Source organism: Populus nigra, chromosome 1, assembly GCF_951802175.1.
Source record: "Populus nigra chromosome 1, ddPopNigr1.1, whole genome shotgun sequence".
Taxonomy (NCBI): Eukaryota; Viridiplantae; Streptophyta; class Magnoliopsida; order Malpighiales; family Salicaceae; genus Populus; species Populus nigra.
In genome coordinates this window covers 31,082,015-31,095,111 of record NC_084852.1, presented here as the reverse complement: position 1 = coordinate 31,095,111, position 13,097 = coordinate 31,082,015, and the positions used below count along the sequence as shown (strand labels likewise).

The following is a 13,097-nucleotide window of genomic DNA, read 5'->3' as shown; positions in this document are numbered from 1 at the left end:
AAACTGTTTTTAGTAATTTTTCCTTAATCATTTTCTTTATAGTAGTATATACCATGTGTTGATTGATTTATGATGATATTAACAACTTGACTCTAATTAAAAATATTATTGGTGATTAGTTATTAGGAAAATAACTTATTCAGGATTAAGTTTGAAAAAAGATAAAAAAAAAAAGAAGAAAAAAGAGTGGCATTCTTCACTAATCCAAAAATAAAATATTTAAAATGTGGTAAAAACCATATTCATACATATATAGTTGAATATAATACAACCAAAATCCCCTTACGTTACTTTAAGAGGGACCTCCCTTGATACGAACCTCGTGATCACATGATCACGCAATCCACAATCAAGATTAAGATCTGATCCTGAAAAGCCAAAATAGGTAATGGTGTATATAGTCCATGCGGTTGTACTCTAGATTTTGCCTTTCTACAAGCAATGCACTGTTCACAAATTCATTGCACATCTCTTTTCATCTTTGGCCAATAAAAATGCGTGCAATACATCCAAGGTTTTCGCAACCCCAAAGTGACCCATTAAACCACCCCAATGTGCTTCACGAACAAGCAATTCACGCAAAGAACTAGCAGGAACACACAATTTATTCTCTTTGAACAAATAACCATCCATCAAATAATACTTACCAAAAGCCAAATGTCCACATGCATTATAAATCTCGGTAAAGTCAGAATCATTATCATACAATTCCTTCACATATTCAAAGCCTAGCAATTTAGGATTTATTGTGTGTAAAAGAACAAACCTGCACGAAAATGCATCAGCTACGATGTTCTCTTTGCCTTGCTTATACTTGATTACATAAGGAAAAGTTTCAATGAATTCAACCCATTTTGCATGCCTCCTATTCAACTTACCTTGTCCTTTCAGATGTTTTAAGAACTTATGATCCGAATGGATTACAAACTCTTTTGGCCACAAGTAATGTTGCTATGTCTCAAGTGCTCTTACTAATGCATAGAGTTCTTTGTCGTAAGTGGGATAGTTCAAGGTCGCTCCACTTAACTTCTCACTAAAATATGCAATAGGTCTCTAATCCTGCATCAAAACACCACCTATTCCCATTCCAGATGCATCACATTCTATTTCAAATGCTTTCGTAAAGTAAGGTAAAGCCAAAACAGGTGCAGAACATAATTTATCTTTCAAAAGAACAAAAGCCAATTCTTATTCCTCCTCCCATTTAAACCCGACTGACTTTTTAACAACTTCATTCAAGGGTGCAGCTATTGTACTGAAATCTTTCACAAAACGCCTATAAAAACTAGTTAACCCATGAAAACTCCTTACCTCACTTACCGATTTGGGTGTAGGCCAATCCCGAATGGCCTTAACTTTCTCGTCATTCATCTCGATACCCTGTGCAGTTACAACATAGCCAAGAAACACAATTTTCTCCATGCAAAAGGCACACTTTTTAAGATTAGCATACAATTTCTCACTACGCAACACACTAAGTACATTACGCAAATAATCAAGATGCTCAGTTAAGTTCTTGCTATAGATCAGAATGTCATTAAAATACACAACCACAAACTTACCTATGAATGCACGCAACACATGATTCATTAAACGCATAAACGTACTAGGTTGTAAGTCCAAACAACATTACTAACCATTCATACAAACCATGCTTAGTCTTAAATGTTGTTTTCCACTCATCACTTTCTTTCATTCTAATTTGATGGTACCCACTTTTCAAGTTGATTTTAGAGAAAATACATGATCCATGTAACTCATCTAACATGTCATGAAGCCTAGGAATGGGGTGTCTATACTTTACCGTGATGTTGTTGATAGCTCGACAATCAACACACATCCTCAATGTTCCATCCTTCATAGACACAAGTAGCACAGGTAAAACACACGGGCTCATACTCTCACGAATGTAGCCCTTTTCCATCAGCTCATCAACTTGCCTTTGAAGCTCCTTCATCTCCTTGGGATTGCTTCTATAGGCTAGTTGGTTAGGAATTGAAGCTTCAGGTACGAAATCAATCTGATGCTCTATCCCCCTCAATGGTGGTAATCTGCTAGGAGTATCGTCGGGGAACACATCATTAAACTCCTGCAACAAAGCAATAGCAACACTAGGCACAATATGATCAAGATCATTAGTATTAAAGTAAGCCTCTTTATACATAAGTAAAATCATTGGCTTGTTAGTGAAAAATACAGATCTGACCTCACCCTCTCTAGCATAAAAATTGGGTTGTTTCTTTAGTTTTTCCACACAATTCTCATCACCCTTACTGACTTTCTTCACTCCTCTTGTCTTACCTCCATTCTCGGCCAGATTTGGGTGTTTTTGAGTTGTGGTCAAATGGTTTGATTTGTTTGGAGTGTTGGCTGAATATTTGTTTGTGTTTGGATGGATGGTCGAATGGGTTGTAGTGGTTTGAGTTCTAGCCGAATCTGATGATGGTCTTCTCTCCCCTTATTCCTCACCTTGATTTTCTCTCTTTATCGCCTCATGCTCACTTTTTAGCTTTATTTGATCATCATACACCTGTTTGGGTGTAAGAGGTACAAGAGTGGTGGTTTTACCATCTTTTACAATGGTATATCTATTTCCCCATCATGAATTGTCTTCCTATCATATTGTCATGGTCTCTCCAACAAGATGTGACTTGCTTGCATTGGTACCACGTCGCACAGAACTTCATTAATATATTTCCCAATAAAAAATGGAACCACAACCTGTTTAGTCACTTTCACTTCACCACTATCATTCAGCCATTGCAATCTATATGGTTTAGCATGCTTAACAGTACACAAATTCAGTTTACTAATAAGGGTGGTACTACAAACATTAACACAGCTTCCACTATCTATAATTAAACCACACACCTTGCTTTGTACATAACAACACGTATGGGAGATGTTCTCCCTTTGTTGATTAATTTCATCTTCCTTTACTTGAACTCGAAGTGTTCGTCTTATAACCAAGGACTCCCCAACCAGTAATGCTAACTCATCCCCATCACTATCCTCCAATGGTGCCATGCCTTCACAATCAGATCTGTCACTTTCAGATTCCATATCACCATTATCTCTAATCATCACGATTCTCTTGTTTGGACACTCTGAAGTATAATGTCCATGTCCTTGACACCTGAAACATTTAACATCACGGGTATGATTAGGTTGAGTTTCAGATTTACCTTTGGCATCAGTAGGAACATCAACTTTAGCCTTTGGTGGTTCAGTTCTAGAAGGAACAAAGGATCTTGGCCGGACAGTACTCTCTCTCTCTCTTTAGATTCGACTTCCAAGATGGCGAAGAGCCCGAATTAAACACTGGCCGAGCATGTCCCTTCCGAAGTTGTCTCTCTACCTTCGTAGCCATGTGAACCATGTCCTCTAGCTCCACACAGTGTTGTAGCTCAACCACATTGGCAATGTCCCGATTCAACCCATTAAGAAATCTAGCCATGGTGGCTTCTCTATTCTCAACAACATTGGCCAAAATCATTGCTATCTCCATCTCTTTGTGATATTCATCTACTGTCTTATAACCTTGAACCTTGGAGCTTCAGATATAAGTCTCTGTAATAGTAGTTTGGCATAAATCGTCTCCTCATTAAGACTTTCATCTCCCCCCAAGTCTGAACGGGTCGCTCCCCATTCCTCCTACTGATTATAATTTGATTCCACCAAATCAATGCAAACTCCGTAAACTCAATTATCACCAATTTTACCTTCATTTGTTCAGAATAGCTATGGCAATCAAAAATCCAATCTACCTTTTTCTCCCACTCCAAATAAGCCTCGGGGGCATTTTTACCTTGAAAGTTAGGAATTTTCAGTTTAATGGTGTCCATGTCCCCATCCATATCTTCATGAGTGCCCATGCCACGGAACTTCACATTCCTCCTAGCCCTATTCGGTCCAGACCTGATTTCTTGGCCAGCAGATGCAAAATTATAGTTATCTTCACTCACATCGCCATTTTCGTCAACAAACTCTTCAAAATCAGATCTGACATTCCGTACGGCCATATCTGTATTTCCTCGGCGATCAGCCCCACTATTCTGTTGCTTTATGGAATTCACCCTATCTTTCAAATCCTTGTATATTCTAGACAACAGCTCAAGTTGCTGGCCTATGGCTCGCAATTGGAAAGCTACGTCAGCGTTTTGTGTAGCTGATTCGTTGTTTACAGACATTCTTTGAATCTGCAAAATTTGGTTAGTTGTTCTTCGGAACCTACTATACATCTTAACCGAACGGATTATTGTTACAATCAGTGTGCTGGGAGATATTGGCCTTGTAATTCTGTAATTCTCTTCTTCCTTCATGAACTAATCTGCCTCTTGTTGTTTATGAGTTAGGTTGCTGTTATTTCTGAGCTTAGGTTGCTTCTTGGCCTCAGTTTATCTTATTAGAATTTTGCTCTCTCTAGTATTTGTATGCTACTATAATGTCTCTATGTTCTTCTGTGGAAAATGTTCCAATGGTTACCTCTAACATTGAACAACACAATCAAGTTAAGTCTGGACATACATTAAGATTAGAACTGCAAGATATGTTGAATAGCCATGAGATAAGGATATCTCAGTTTCAAGCTGATTCTGATGCTAGTATAGAGAAACACTCTACTGTCCAAGCTTCTAATGTTGTTCCAGAAATGAACCATGTGTTGGGTTCTAAAGTTGATGAGGTGAAGGTAGGGTCTCATCAACAAGAACAACTAAGACTTAGACCCAAATTGAATTTTTTAAATGCTTTGAAGGGTTCTGATGTTGATGACAATGAGGGTAGCAAGACCCTTGGCATTAGTTCAGTCCGTAATCTGCACTTTGCTCCCCCTACTATGACTGATGGTCGTGTGACAGTAGCTCCTCCACTTGATGTGTTTGAAGATGGCTGCGAATTTTGGAAATCCACCCTAGTTGGTCATTTTGTGGGCCAGAAATTACCGTATCCCGTGGTTAATTCTATTGCCAAAAGAATATGGAGCTCCTACGGTCTATCAGAAGTTTTGTCTTTGGATAATGGTTTCTTCATCTTCACCTTTGATTCTATTGATCATGCCACTAATTTGCTGGCAACATTAGCAACTAAAGCTTAACAATCTATGATATTTAATTATTTATCACGTTATCCAGACTAAAGCAACAGAAGTAACTAAAGCAACAGTCAACAGATTGAGTATGCAATACATACAGAATAAATTAAGTATGCAACAGATTACTTGAAATTTAAAGCAAGACATACAGAATAAAAGAAGTATACAACAGATTACTTGAAATCCAAAGCAATAAAATTTACCTTGTTGTCGTTTCTCTAATCGTTTGTGCAGAAATAAAGAGAGAAGAAAGATGGAGCCAAACGCTGAAGCCTGAAAGATGGAGACAAAGATGAAGATGGTTTATGCAACAGATTACTTCTGAGAAACCTCATTTTGTTCTGTTAGATGTTATAACTTAGAATAGACTTTTAAACGCACTAGGCATGCACAATCAATTTACCTTGCTGTCGTTGCTCAAATGAAGACAATTTCTGGGAAAGGAAGATTGATAATTAATTGAGAGGAAGATTGGAAATTTCTCTGGGAAGTAGGAAGGAGGCGGTTTTTTTGTGAGATGAGAATGAGATGCACAGAGAGGGAGGCCGATTAGGTTAAGTTAAGTATTTATACTATAATTTTTTTTAATTGTTTAATGGGTCCGGTTCGGTTTGGTCTAATTTCTAGTTCAAAACCGAAACCGAATTGGACCTGTTAACATTTATTGTTTTTTAAATTGATTTTTCATTTCGGTTCGTTTTTTCGGTTAATTTTTCTTCGGTTTTATCGGTTTTCTCGGTTAATCGGTTATTTTGAACACCCCTAGATAGGAGTGTGACACAATTGAAACCTGGCCCATGGCACCAACACTATTGGATTGAGTAGAATGACGCCACGAAGCCAGTTAATCTTTGATAAGTCAGATTCAGTTCGTTCAAGAACTGAAGAATGCAGGAATCACTCTCACATGTTAAAACTGAAAAACTCAGAAGCAATTATCATCAAAGCTGCTGAAATTTTGAATTACATGAGTTTAAATAGTTCTTGAAAAGTTAACCCTAATGGACCCCTTATGTGGACTTAAATGAGGTCCACTCAAAACTGACCCAAAACCCTAAACTGAAAATCCCATAATTTAATCCAAATAAGCCTTGGATCCTAACTGAAAACAAAGTATTAATTAAGCCCGAACAAGCTTGGGGCTGTAGCTAACAAAATAAAACAAAGCCCATAATATTAAATCCAAGTTCTGTTATGAGAAGAAGAGAAGGAAGTAAAATATTATAGAACTGATTCGAGGCTTATTTATAGCCTTCCATGCAGCCCCTTAATCCTAGAACCAAAAGGAAAAGGTAGCCACCCATGTTGTTTCCAAGTTGTTGAAGGATTCTTTTGTTTCCTTTGCTGTCCTCACCTCATGGCCCAAATAAGGTTGTGTTGGACCCCTCTTGCACATATAAGATGTATTAGGGTCTTCTCTTGATACTCTAAGGGACCTTTCAATTCTGACTTGGTTGAAACATTCAAAACCAATGCATTCAATGCCTCTTTCAATGCCTTTGTCTTAGACCGAGTCATTGGACCATTTGGAACATGTAATGGGTCCTTGCTGCTGTTTCTGGGCTGGTCCACATCATCCCTCTTTCTAAAGCTTTATATAGATAGGGTTGATGCTTGCGAAAGGAGGAGTTCTATGAAGCAATACCGACATGGTATGAATATGGAAATGTAACAAGTCACTCACACAAATGATAGTTCTCGCTCACTATTCTAAGGTACGAAACTAAAGAGATATTGATGTGAACCTTTTAATCATGTGATCAAGCAACCTCCAACGAAGATGATATTTCCTCAATAAAACTGAAAATCAGGTTTGAAAAGTGTGACACAATAGAAATTTGTTCCAAAGCACCAACACTATTGGAATTGAATGGAATGACACGACAAGATCAATTATACATTGATAAGTCAGTTATGATTTTTGTCCCAACAAATATAACGTGTTGCATCATGCAAAACACAATTATATTTCATGAATCCATGACTATTTGCTTTTCAGCATACAAAACACTTATATAATGCTTCAAACAACCCTAATGGATCCCTATATGTGGGCTGATTTAAGTACACTTACAAAATTGACTCAAATAAGTAATATTCTCATCCTTTGTTAATTAGAAAACTTCCTCATTTGTTGACAAATATTTTCCTAAATAATAGAAAAAATAATAAACAAAATTTCCTTGAATTTTAAGAGAATATTTTGCTGATTTAAGTCCTTGTAGAATTAGGAAAATCAACCCCAAACAAATCTGATTTGATCTCAATATCTTAATTAACTCAAGCCAACTTTGGACCCCATGTGGCCCAAAGCCATATTCGTTAATAATGACAAAACCAAACCCAAAATACACTCCAAATAAACTTTCTTTACTGTCCAAAAACATCACATGCATAGCCTGTCATGATGTAGCTGAATTATGCGCCAAAAAAATGGGTTGAACCCATCATCCATAAGAACCTCAATCTGACCAAATGCATCCCTGGGTAAAAACCATTGTGAAAAACCCAAGGATGAACCATATATTGAACTGTATCAACCATCAATTTCAAACACATAATCAAATGCTTATTATAAGGAATTCAAGGTTGAACCTGAACCGTATCAGATACGAAAACGAATAAACTCATTATTTTAAAGATACAAATTACTCATCACTTTAAAATATAGAGTTAAGAGAATAAGCCCATCACTAACAAAGGAGATACATGACTCGTAAAATTTTCAAAATGCCAAGTCAAAGACTTTTCAATTTAAATTATGCCAAAAGATCTAAATACAAGGTCTTATTCAATATTATATACTTGGAACAAGCCTTCAAGTCTAGAAAAACGCTAAAATGATATAATTGAGATCTAAATAAATAGCTTTGAAAGAAAACTAGACAAATAATAATTATCACATATCTTTTACTCATAAGAAACACAAACATACATTTATAAAGCTTAAAAATTAAAATAGATATAATTTCTTGTTGAAAACTTTAATGATGACTGACTGGACAATCTAAAAAGATCACTTTTTAAATTGAAAAACTGCACAAAATAAAATTACACTACGTAACAAAAACATGCAAATTTGAACTCAAAATCGGTCTATCAGTTGATCAAAACAAAATTTATTTGTACTGCCAACCAGAAATTAATAACCCAATATCAATATAACCATTAGGGACACTCTGTCATAAAGCTTACCACGTACCATCAATTAATTAACTTTATAGGGTTTAGAGATAGGTTAAAAGCTAAACTAGACCAAGAAGAGACGGTCCCTTGTTTTAGTACCTTGACGAAAGTCAGCTGCCTTTCCTTTACCAAACATGGTTGACAATAGCCATAAGGCTCTAGCCAAAACAAAAGGGAGGGGCTTATGAAATATTACTTTTTCCAGGAAGCATATATTTCAAAGCAATAAATATTCAATTCTTTTTTCAATATGAATAAGAAAGTACATGTATAATTAATCGGAAGTGTTTATTACTGGTTTCTAATAACTTTGTTCATTTGTTTCTTTTCTTAGTAAAGTGTTTATTTAGTAACGAGTGCAAAAGTTTAACCGGTTAATATGGACCATATAATTAGAATTTAGAAGTCTTTCGAATTTAAGGACCAAGGTCTAGTTTAGAGACCATGTAGGTGGTGTGCAGTCTAGCTATCGGTTTTATTTATCGAATATAGACCCAATGGAATTAGAACAGGTCAAATTTAGTTGTACAAATAGAGTTATTACTTGCGGCGGGTGGGGGATAGTATATTTAGGTAATTACTAGTTTTTACGCTTTCCTTAATGCCGTGTGGCAATTTTCAAACCTAATTTTTATTTAATTATATAATAATTAAAAAAAATATTAGTAAGAGTTTAAAATATTTAAATTCTATCAGAGAAAATATATTTTTTAATTAAAATTTTCCATTATTTATGTTATTTTTTAATGAAAAATATCTTTTTGTTATTTATAATGTCATTTTTATTAAAAACCCAAATTAATTGAAATAAATATTAACAAATAATGGAATAATTTCAATTATAGAGTGAAAAATTCATTTTTGAAACAAAGCTCCCATTTTTTTTATCAACTTAATTTTTTTAATAATTTTTTATTTAAAGCTTGTTTTTTTTTTGAAAAAAATATTAGTATTATCTAAAAATCAAGTTTCAAAAAAAATTAAAAATATCTTCATAAATTTTATCTGGATGATGTATGAGAAAATAAAAGAATAATTAATTTATAAAAACTAAATAAAATCAAAAATATATCTTTTATTTTCCTTGAAAATTTATGTGCAAATTATTTTATATTAGGCTCATATATAATTATTAAAAAATATTACAAATATAACATTAAAGCTCTAATTTCATTTAAGAGCATAATATAATCAAGTAATTTTCAAATAACATTGTAATAATTAATTTTAAATAAAACTTATTTTAGATTAAAAAAAATATTTTATAAGCCTAGGAGATAAAGCCCACACTCTTGGTATCTAAAGAGATAAGCGTAGGCATGTATGCCTAGTATGATATAGGTGTGCAAGCCTGGTAAAATTTTTGTTTTTATTGATTGGATTACTTGTCATTTGCTCAATGTACAAAAATTACAAAGAACAACATGTCTTTACTATAAACCACCTCTAGTTAAGTATTTTATTAAAAAATATGGCAAAATTAAATAAAATAATATATTAAAATAATATCTCAATATTTAATATTTAATATGTGATTCAAGGAAAAAAAATGTGATAAAATAATGTCAAAACTATTAAAAATGATAAAAGATATTTTTATTGAATATTCATGTGCATGGTTTTTATTTGTACCTCTACAATAGATATATAATAATTACAAAAACAATTTTTAACATTTCCATAAAAACTTATGATATTATGTAAGAACTATGGTAAAATTAAATAATTAAATACCATGTTAAGTATTTTAATTACAGTGTATTTCAATTAAAATAAAAAATAATAATTTTAGAAATAAAAAGACTCCAGGCGTTGGGCCTAGGAGACTAAGCCCATATGTCTGGATCAAATAAAGAAGGCTTGTTGTATTCGGGCCTGTGATGTAAACTCAAGGGGTAAGAACCTTAAAATCCATAAACAAGATAGAAATCATCCAATAAAATTAAAATCATATTGATAGAAAACTTGACCCAATAATTACCCGACCCAAGAAACCGAAGTTATTAGATGAAATACCCCAACCATTTGATTATAATAAATCAAGAATTAGAAGCATAAGAAAGAATACTATAAAGACAATTAATCTTTGATAAGTCCTAAAGAGTTTGATAAAGTGAACCAAGAGCATGAGTTGTTATTAAATATATATGTCCTATAACTAATCAGTTGGTTACATGTAACACTGATTTTATTCAAGTAAAACTATTTATTATTAAAAAAGGCTTTGCTTATCTTTAATATTCATTTATATTTTATTAATGAATTAGAGTAAAGATAAAGTACATCAGACAAAAAAAATTGCAAAGAAAATTATAAAATTATTATAATTATGAGATTCTGATTACATCAAAACATTATTTCTAAATGTTCTTGGTCAATGTTCTATTAAGATTGGATATTAATTAAGTTGTTGAGATCGGTGCATATTATGTTTCATCTTTTATGAATGGAAGCAATTGCTCTCATAAATTAAGGTATGAGGGATACTTGAAACTAATATGCAAGTGTTATCATATAACATGAACACTGAATTGACCTGCAAGAGAATTCCATATATAGAGATCGCTTATGTTTATGAAAAGGCTCTTGTGATAGTTGTGTAAGTGATCCTTAGACTTGAGATAACTAAATTATATTATATAAGAAGTGTTAGGCTTTGATTCTTACCATACATTGTCCTAATCAAGGGTAACAAACGAGCAAATATTGAGTATAATATAAATTATATGAAGGTATTTAAGTGATTTATATTTAGGTCAACTTATTAGGGATCCTATTGGGTCACACACATAAAAATTATTGGTCTGAAATTAAAATGGGATGATTAATCAAGTGTGACTTGATTATATATAAAGCTTAGAAATTGAGGACTATAATTTATTTAATACAGGGGATTTTAGACCAAGAAAAATCAAGTAAGAACTTGATTGAATAAATTTTTAAAATTATCATTTTTAGGTTTTCCTATAAATAGAATTATACCTTTTATTTCCTATGAAAAAGAAAATGATGAGAAAATACAGTACGTAAAAACCTAAAATACAAAAGAAAAAAGTTGGCACTCTAAAGTACAATAATCTCTATCTTCTAAAAGGGTTTAGGAGATTTTTCACTAGTGATTCATGTATATTACCATTAAAAACCGGACACTTGGACGACTTGTGACAACCAAGCCTTGAAGCAAATATTCAAAGAAAAAAAACATCTAATCTTTAGAAAATCTTTGTATAATGGTATAAACGAGATCATCGTTGGGATATAAATAGGAGTATCGGTTCCACATCGAAGATAAACACTACAACCCTAGAGAGAGAGAGAGAGAAGAGAGAAAGAGAGAGAGTGGTGTTGTCGGAGCTACATCTACTCCGTCCACCGTTGGATTGTTCTCATTTCTGACTATGTTGTTCCTTCCAACCTTCTCTCAACATTGACCGAACGGATTTGTTATCCAATCAACGAGGTAAGAGATATTGATCTCGCAATATTTCTACTATTCTGCATTTTCAGTTCTGGAACTATGGAGAAGTGGTGAAGTTGCAGCATAGTGAATGGATTTTCTTCATGATTTCTCTTATGGCTGTCATAGACATGAAGGCCTTTACCATAGGTGAAGATTAACTCACAGTTCTTTGGAAAAGTTTCATTTTTCTTGCTAGTTTCAGAGTGGTTTGTCGTAGCTTGATCTCCTTTGTTCACCGTTGGATCGTTACCATTTTTGAGTATGTTGTTCTTCAGAACCTACTCTACATCTTGACCGAACGGATTATTGTTACAATCAGTGTGCTGGGAGATATTGGCCTCATAATTCTGTAATTCTCTCCTTCCTTCATGAACTAATTTGCTTCTTGTTGTTTATGAGTTAGGTTGCTGTTATTTCTAAGCTTAGGTTGCTTCTTGGACTCACTTTATCTTCTTAGAATTTTGTTCTCTCTAGTATTTGTATGCTACCATAATGTCTCTATGTTATTCTGTGAAAAATGTTCCAATGGTTAGCTCTAACATTGAACAACACAATCAAGTTAAGTCTGGACATGCATTAAGATTAGAACTGCAAGATATGTTGAATAGCCATGGGATGAGGATTTCTCAGTTTCAAGCTGATTCTGATGTTAGTATAGAGAAACACTCTACTGTCCAAGCTTCTAATGTTGTTCCAGAAATGAACCATGTGTTGGGTTCTAAAGTTGATGAGGTGAAGGTAGGGTCTCATCAACAAGAACAACTAAAACTTAGACCCAAATTGGATTTTTTAAATGCTTTGAAGGGTTCTGATGTTGATGACAATGAGGGTAGCAAGACCCTTGGCATGTTCAGTCCGTAATCTGCACTTTGCTCCCCCTACTACGACTGATGGTCGTGTGACAATAGCTCCTCCACTTGATGTGTTTGAAGATGGCTGCGAATTTTGGAAATCCACCCTAGTTGGTCATTTTGTGGGGCAGAAATTACCGTATCCCGTGGTTAATTCTATTGCCAAAAGAATATGGAGCTCCTACGGTCTATCAGAAGTTTTGTCTTCGGATAATGGTTTCTTCATCTTCACCTTTGATTCTGTCGATCATGCCACTAATGTGCTGGAAAGAGCCCCATGGCACATGGCAAACAGGTTAAACGTTGGCAACTGAACATGCAATTTTTGAAAGATGATTTGGCCAGAGTTCCGGTATGGCTTAGGTTGTATAATATCCCTCTCGAGTATTGGACTATTAAGGGGTTGAGCTGTGTAGCGAGTGCCATTGGAGTCCCCCTTCATGCGGATCATACGACATTGTTGCGTAAAAGGCTTAGTTACGCAAGAGTTTGCATTGAGATAGATGCT

At 34.2% G+C, this 13,097-nt stretch overlaps 1 pseudogene; it reads right to left on the bottom strand.

Annotated features, from left to right (window-relative positions):
- Positions 1-450: 450 nt before the first annotated feature.
- Positions 451-4,190, bottom strand: LOC133681292 (uncharacterized; annotated as a pseudogene).
- Positions 4,191-13,097: the final 8,907 nt, after the last annotated feature.